This window comes from Raphanus sativus, chromosome 2 (genome assembly GCF_000801105.2).
Source record: "Raphanus sativus cultivar WK10039 chromosome 2, ASM80110v3, whole genome shotgun sequence".
Taxonomy (NCBI): Eukaryota; Viridiplantae; Streptophyta; class Magnoliopsida; order Brassicales; family Brassicaceae; genus Raphanus; species Raphanus sativus.
The window spans coordinates 18,126,058-18,134,613 of record NC_079512.1 but is presented as its reverse complement, the minus strand read 5'-3'; the positions used below and the strand labels follow the sequence as shown (position 1 = coordinate 18,134,613).

General features: G+C 34.5%; 1 protein-coding gene and 2 long non-coding RNA genes across 7 annotated transcripts in view; all 3 read right to left on the bottom strand.

The window, feature by feature from the left end:
- Positions 1-8,556, bottom strand: part of LOC108839714 (protein DA1-related 4-like) — a 25,767-nt gene that overhangs the window by 8,957 nt on the left and 8,254 nt on the right.
- LOC130506849 (uncharacterized) lies at positions 2,384-3,764 on the bottom strand. 2 transcript variants are annotated; one of them, XR_008942153.1, is made up of 4 exons: positions 3,648-3,764; positions 3,452-3,575; positions 3,120-3,350; positions 2,386-2,968 (listed from the first exon to the last, which is right to left on the bottom strand). It is a non-coding gene; the product is annotated as an uncharacterized LOC130506849 (long non-coding RNA). The 2 variants fall into 2 exon arrangements; XR_008942152.1 differs by having other exon boundaries at positions 2,384-3,350.
- Positions 5,295-7,413, bottom strand: LOC108829817 (uncharacterized). Of its 4 annotated transcripts, XR_008942146.1 has the most exons (7): positions 7,254-7,413; positions 7,115-7,176; positions 6,683-6,950; positions 6,508-6,573; positions 6,239-6,343; positions 5,853-5,920; positions 5,295-5,759 (listed from the first exon to the last, which is right to left on the bottom strand). It is a non-coding gene; the product is annotated as an uncharacterized LOC108829817 (long non-coding RNA). The 4 variants fall into 4 exon arrangements; XR_001946085.2 differs by having other exon boundaries at positions 6,508-6,950; positions 7,254-7,412; XR_008942150.1 differs by having other exon boundaries at positions 6,508-6,943; positions 7,254-7,412.

The following is an 8,556-nucleotide window of genomic DNA, read 5'->3' as shown; positions in this document are numbered from 1 at the left end:
ATATATTTCATATAATCCAAATTATGATTTTTCTTTGTTAAAATGTCTATGGTGTTTTAGATATTATGGCTAGTCCTACATAAATTATAATATTTATTTTTATCAAATTATTTGTCGGACCGTTACTAAAAGTTAAAAGTAAAATATTGAAAATATTGAATTGTCTATTAAAATCACATAGTTATCATTTTTATAACTACCACTTTTATCTATTTTTACATGAATAGAAAATACTCTTTTCAAAAGGTAAAAGTCATTTTTTGTTGCCATTTTTTTAAAGTTTAAATTACTCAAGTTTGAGATATGAAGGCACGGCAATGAAAGAGAAGTGGATTGCACGTTTACTAATAACTAGGAGAGGCCCGTCCTACGGGTGGGATATGATAGTTTATTTATATTATTTGTGAGGTTGTGTCTTATTTATATGTGCAGATTCCATGTTTGATTGGGACATGATCTTCGTATATTATATATACTAGATCGTTTTCCGCGCTACGCACGGATAATTACTTTTATATTTTACTATTGATTTTGTTGCGTGAATATAAAATATTATAGAATATAGTTGTGCTCTTAAACTATTAAAATTATATGTTATGATATAAAATGGGAGACTTTCTCTGATTTATGTTGTTTAAGGGTTGTATATAACCTTTTTTACACATTTTATAATAATTTTTATTAGTTTGACAAAATACAAAGACTGAATTTTAAATTCAAAATACATTATCTAAGTAAATCTCACATATAAATTTATAATATCAATATGAGCTGACATATTATCCTTTTCGAATAAGTCCTAATGATTATAAGGTTGTATATATTTTAAATATATGATATAATGCTGGAAATGAGTTGTTATGTAGAGAGATACATTGTTAAATTATTTAGTAGTGTAAGAAAATATTTTTGATTTGTATGTGTGAAGTTGAAATGGGCTCAACACACTCTTATACTTGCATCTCTTCAAAAATTGTTTCATTAGTGGGCTCCCAACTTTAGACAGTAGATTCATCTTGCGGTTTTTCAGCTGAAACCAAACTCTCACTCTCACTCTCAGTTTGTACCATAATATCTGAAACAATGTTGAGATCAGCTTGTTCTATTTCAGTTTCCGAGACTTCATCAGATAAATCTTCTTGTCCTGAATTTTTTTCCACATTCAATATCCCCATGTAAGTAGGGGTGTTTGTATTTGATAATTAGGGAGGAAAGAATTTGTGGGTAATAATATTATTAGAACAACAATGATGTATTCAGATTCAAGTTGACAAAAATGAATAATATACTGATATCAAATGGTTTACAATACCGACGAATACGAATGAGACTAAATGGAAGGTAGATGTTGGCAGTAGCTGAACGTGATTGCCGATTGTAGTTGTGAGGCGAGAAGCTATGGTCTGGAATTTTTAGTATGGTCTTCTTTATTTTAATCATTATTATCGTATGGTTGTGAGGTCTTTTTTTATTGTTTGGTACCACCATAATTAGGAAATTTGTAAATTTGTTTTACCCCAAACAATACATTTTTAGCAAATAGATTAATGTTTTCAATTATAATACATTTTTTAGCAAATAGATTAATGATTTCAATTATAATAGATTAATATTTTTTTAGTATTAGAGATGTCATATAATTTATATATAACTTGTCTAAATATTATACTACACAAATGTATTACTAAGCATAGTAATAATCAAATGTTATGAAATTGTTCAAAACATTCTAGTGATAAATCAGTTAAATGAGGATTTCTCTTACCTCCAGTAAGAAGATGGCGACCATTAGTATGGAATCAACAGAACCTAAATGGATCAAGTTATGGACATATCAAGATGGTGGGTTGGAGATGGTTTCCCCATTCAGTTTGGGGTGACCCTTAGTATGGAATCAATAGAACATTTAGCAGTTGAACTTATGATTAGGTTATGGACATGAAGGTCTGCTTATAAATATTTACACTTTAGGCGAGATGTGGAAAGGTGGTTATATGATCAGATTTAGAACTTGAATAAATCAGCAGAGTTTTTTTTTTGTGGTGTCCGTTATTGACATCTTAGATGGGTGAGGGAGATGGACTTCGTTACCAATATTAGCTTTCTTTTTAAGGAACGGAGATGTAAATATGATAAAATAGATATTCTCATAATTAGATTGATCTTTGCCACTGATTCAGTACGTAATAGTTTCTGTATATCACGTCCGCCAAAGGGGAATGAATATTGTTCATTTGACTAAGGTTCTTGATATTAATATCTCTAGAGTTTGACTACTATTCTAACAGTTACGAGACTATAAACAGAATAGAGAAATTGCAGCTACATAGCAGCAAAGAACACTATGTGAGAAGTTACCATTCCAGAAGGGCTATCTAATATCAGTTTTCAAATTAACAGAGAAAGAGTGATGCATAAATAGCAAACACTCAGCAGAGAAACCACAATTATAATTGAAAATACCAAGTGATTGTTTTAAAAGCTTATAATCATCACCTAATAAAAAATTACTCAATATGTAAACTGATTGCAGGGGAAAAAAGGAAAATCAAACACTGAAAGATGTTAACTAAAACGAAAGCCTTTAGCCAATGCTCATACTGAAGAAATTACCAAATATTTTTTATTTTCCAGTACCTCCTCCAAGGCCTCCGTCTCGTCTACTCTCACCACCTCCGCAAGACAGGTTCATTCTCCCCGCCGCTCTCCTCCGCCGCTTCTTGCTGGGACGCTTTACAGTCCTCCATCTCCGGGTTCCTCCCTCGCTTTGATGTCAGATCAAGATGTGGTTTCCAGACGCTGTGGATCTCACAGGGATGTATGAACATCCCCACGAGGTCTCAGTTCGAAGCCATGATCCCTAACTCCACGTTGAGTACGGCTGTGATGAGATGTAACCTCTCCCTTGAGAGTAATACTCCTTGTGCTTCCTGCACTCAGAGCTTGTCTGCGTTTCAGGCTTATCTCACTGAAAAAAAGAAAAATCAAACACTGAAAGATGTTAACTAAAACGAAAGCTTTAGCCAATGCTCAAACTGAAAAAAGAAGACTGAAACTGCAAACGAAGGGGTCACCACTCTGAGATGAGTGGTGAGAGCTCTCATTTCCATGTTTAGGACCTTTGCTTTCTTTGGTTCGTCACTGTGACAGGTACTGTTATTCCCCTCATCTGCAAGATCTCGACAGCTGTGACAGGCTGCTTGAAGAGCACTCTGTTTTGCGAAGTTAAATGATTTGCAAGGAAGAGATCAAAAGGACAACCTAAAGATCCCAGTTCGAGCTATATGAAGTTCAAATAGATAAAGAACAAAATTCTCCAAGGTTAACGTCACAAACAGGAGCAGAGACGTCTGAAATGATGATCAAGTAAGTTTCATATTAGCAACCGTTGACAAACAATGTGGAAAACATTTAGCTTTGTGATTAGCAATGCTAAAGGGGGAATGATTACCTCCAAGATGTTTCGTGTTCACCGTCGTGACTAAAAGCAAGGTGGGAGTGTTTTTATAGGCTGTAAATTTCTTGCAGAAGTCTGTTGCAGTCTTTTCCCAAAAGTAAAGCTTCATAACAGGTCCCTGTAAAAAGTTATCAATGAATGATTAATTGCAGTAAAAGAGGTCATGATTCTAATAGCAGGAATTACAAACTCTTGTGATTGCAGATGAATCATAACACATGGAGTGGTTGCTATTTCCACTTCGTCAAGGATACAACACTCAATGTGAGACTGTCCATTGACCAGTTTCATGTTGCCAACTGCATCTACAACATTGTTCAGCAAGAGTATAAGTCAGAATGTGGCATGAAAAAAATCAGTCTAATATTTTATCACCACCTGAAACAAAAATGCCCATTCAGTTATCGTAGACAACAAATATCATTACCACTATACTACACTTTGAAGTAAAACAAAGCCAAGGTCGAAGGTTAATATATGTTCTATTAAACTTGACAGACACAATATTCAATCATGGACAGATAGATCTTTCAAGAGTTATTTCAAAAGACTGATTTAAAATAGTATAAAGAGAAGCCAAAACTCTAAAAGAGAAAGGAAATTGTTTACGAAGAAACATACAATAACCTTGCATCTTCAGAAGTATGATAAAACATACACTTTTTGAAAGATGAAACGGTTGATAAATGCACTGAACAAAAAAACCTAAAGTCATACAACAATATAACTCAGATATGATATGAAATATTAGAAATTTTTTAATTTGTTTTACTTAAACTCAGGCACTCTTCCTCCAAAAAGCTCACAACTTGCAACTAAGAAAGATAATGTATTAGTAAAAGGTCATGCCTACAACTTTCAACACAAAAAATGCTCGTCAACAGTAATAAGACAAACTCAAAACTCTAACCAATTTAGAATCGAGATTTCTGTATCTAAGTAGGAAGAAAGGCTAAAAACTACATCCAATCATAAAACAATGGGTTTCGTGGGGACCTGGTAAGATATCTTTGAAGAACATAACTTCTTGATCATTGGAGGAGAGGAGACAGGGGACTTGCCGTTTGGTTTCATGACCATGCTTGAGCTTGATTTGAGTAGGTTCTCAGGTTATGGTGTGTAGCAAGTGAAGAAAGAACAGTATATAAAGAGTGAGAGAGAGGGATGCGAAACGAATTCATTAAGAGAGAATTTTAGAAAACTATTGATTGATAAGAAGTGGGAACGCGGTAACGGATGTTGCAAGAAGTCGAAGTGGAGAAGACGAAGTGAGGAAGATAAATCGATAGAAGCTGCTGGAGATTAGGTTACTCAAGTGGATTCCTTTTGGGCCAGAATAAAATAGTTTTAGGCCACGGGAAGAAGCCCATCGTAGTTGATTTTCTGTGAGGGTGTGACGTGTTTAATAACCTTTCTCTCATTGGCTGATTTATTGATCTGACGTGGACATGCTAAGAGTTGAGATTATTCTCCTTTTAGTATAGGTATGATGTTGCAGTTGTCGAATTTATAATGCAGAGTTTTGGTGTTTGTGGAACTAAATGAAGAACTTTTAATGTACCGTGTTGGTTTTAAAAATAATTCACTTGACATTAAATGACTATGATTTACGTTTTGTTAGAATACATGTTTTCTTAATTTCCGTAGGGAGATTGGTTGATTCGATGAAATGTGGTTGTGGATGATTAAGCTGCGTTTGGAATCTGATGGGAACATGATCTTAAGGTACTAAGGAAGAAGGTAGCCGAACTGTGTGTTATTACTGTAATCATACATAGGTAATTGGTATAAGTGAATTCTGAAGCAGAATTGATGATCTTACTTATATTGAGTCATATAATCGAACAATTTTTCTGCAAATTAATGTTTCTGAAAGTTTGAGAGATCTTTTAATACAATGACCGACAAAAGAAAATGAAACAATTATAATTAAGCTAAAACAATGTCTTGCATATCAAACACTCATTTTCCATCAAATCACAAACAATGTTTCCTCTCCCTTAGGCCCCTTATCTTTCCCAAAGCTAAGCTCTTCTCACAAAGCATCTTGCAGAAAATCAATCAAATGTTTTCTTAGGACCTATTCTCAAATATAAATATCTGATTTTTGCCTGGCTAGTACTAATTTGAAATGGACTTCGAAATTTTATTTTTTGAGGAGATCTCCTAAACTCATAATGTTCTCGTGCACACACAAAGAAAAACAGAAGTCCATAGCTTGAACCCTTGTAGGTACACCAGTTTTCCACGCATTAGCTAGCAAAAGAAAGGTTGAGCACTTGAGCCTCCTTGTTAAGAGCTACTGGGGTGAAGAAAAACTTTAATTTAGTACAGAGAACAAAAGATGTCAAAAAGAAATATAGAGAACAAAGTAGATGTGGCGATGTAATCTAACCAGTTATTAGTAAAATGCGGCGGGCAATGGAATCTGCGGTATCACCTTCTCATCCCGGCCTCTCCATCCTGTTAAATCAATTTTAAGAAATCTAGCAAATCATCACAACACATCTGAATATAAGGTATCATACTATAACCTTCTCTTACTAAACTCATGTATATCGTGACTTGGAGCAGTAAAAGAGAATATATAATAGAATATGGACTTGCACGAAACATATCCATCAATGTTCAATCATCTCTAAATTCAAGTGGTCACCCACTCTTCCAACAATCCAAAACTGACTACTTAGTTTGCTTATATTGATAGTCTCTTGCTGATACTGAGGAAAAAAAATAGAAACTCATAGCGCAAATTGCAAAGCCAACCAAAAGCAATATTACTTGTTGAATGAGGAACGTAAATATGATCAACATATGATCAATCTCGCCTTAGCTGAAAGTCTCCTGGAGATCTAACGCTACAAATTCTTGTTACCATCAAATTCTCTGCAATAAATTAAATAGGTGGACTGTCAACAGATGTATTGGAATCTAAAATTTTGAAATTGTGATAAGCTATAGATCTAAAGGAGTAGCCTGCATATATATCAAAAGTAATTTGAAATGTTTTTTACTTCAGGTAACATCGTACCCACTAAGCTCATACGTACCTCCTTAAGAAGTTAGCTGAATGTGTTCAGCAGATGGACGGTTACAGAGGCTTGGATGAGAGATGCCTGTAGGAGTATGAGATGTAATTGTAAATATTAAACCAGTATCGAAATAATTTGATCAACAAAGCAAATCTTTAAAATCTGGTAATATTAAAAAGCTTTGTAGGATCACTGGTAATGTTATAGTAGGTCGCCAGAATGATTTGATGTCACTATTTATCAGCATCGCCTAGTCAGAGCTTTAACCCGAACCCATCATCATGCCCGAACCACTCTCAATTCATCCGTCAATCCCTGCCGTTGAGCCAAGCAAGAACCGCAATCTTCACTGCCGCCGTTGTTAAGCCAAGCAAGAATCGCCGGAACCGTGAGATGCTCGGAAGATCTTTCCGGTAGAGTAGATCTGAAGGAGTTCATGGTTATGGCTCTGGCTCTGTCTCCTGTAAATCACCATCATTAAAACAATTCAACAGATAAACAAAGAGAGAGTGAGAGAGAGATTCTTTGCTTCCCAAAATCATCTAAGAACTTTCACCAAAAAAAACATCTAAGAACGAAAAAAACCTTAGAATCGAAGAGTATGTGTTGATGGAAGAAAGCTTACATTTTTATAGGAATTATCCACCGCCTCAAGAGTGATAATAATCTTTGAATGATTGATCGTGCCTGTGGTCAAAGAAGTAAAGATGGTTGTTAATGGCGGCTTCAATGAATCCCGTAGGTTCAAAGGAGAAGAATCTCACACCAAACGGCGCCAATGAAACTCGACCAGAGATTCTTCATGACGATTCGTCCTAAACACCATCTGGAAGATCAAACGACGTCTACTCCGAATCTCACGGTTCCGTGTTCAAAGCCGTGTTCAAAGCCCAGGTTCCGTGTTCAAAGCCTAAAACACATTAAAAGATTAAAGCCCATCACGCAAAAGATTAAGTGATACGGTGAGTTTTGTCCGCACTTGACACGTGTCACACTCTAAGCCTCTGAGTTTATGACATGGAATCCTATGTGGGTCTCTTAGGAAAGATCAAACTCTATTATATATAAATAGATAGTCGGTGGCTGGACTCGAAGACTATACGTTATCCCTTTAGATTTCCCACATAGATGAACTTCTAAAACTAAATGACCCTAACATGAAATTGCTGGATATTAACGACTTTATTTTGTTGGCATGAAGTCTATGAGCATTTAAAATGTTTATCTTTTGGTCAAATTTCTCTTTCATTAACAAATCAATGATCAGACTATATAGATGGTTTTAATTTAATTTTGCTTTATCAACCAAGTACATGATGTTTTTTAAGTATATTATGTTTGTAAAAAAAGTACATTATGTTATCTTGAGGACAATATTATTGCTACTGCATATTGAGAAAGTCAATTATTTTGCCTGATAACTGTTTTTCTTTTTCATTTGACCAACTTTAGATTCAAGTTTCTCCAGGTACGTCTTTATAAATGTTGCACTCTTCACTGTACTTATCTGTTCACATTGCAAAAGCATCTGTGATCTACCTCTACAAGGAAAGTTGTTAAGATATGTTGTTAAGATCTGCTGTTTTCTTTTTCTTGCGTCTTCAGAAGTCAAGAAGAATTCTCAAAAAAATAAAAAAAAGAATTCTCATGTGAGTCGTTTTCATTGTGTAGATTAGTGGGCTGATTCTTTTGTAATTTAGAGAAAAACATTATTTCTACAAAAATCGGTCTCAACATTCTGATTAGGCCATATTGGTTTAAGTATCAGTAAACAATCTATACACAAAACTCATTGAATTCTTTTCATTTACTGATACTTAAACCAATTTGGCCTAATCAGAATGTTGAGACCGATTTTTGTAGAAATAATGTTTTTCTCTAAATTACAAAAGAATCAGCCCACTAATCTACACAATGAAAACGACTCACATGAGAATTCTTTTTATTTTATTTTTTTGAGAATTCTTCTTGATTACACTAAAACGAACGGTAATTGTACAATCATTTTCTCGAACAATCTATTTTTTACGTTTGATAGTTCTCACTCACAACATTTCAAACAGAAAG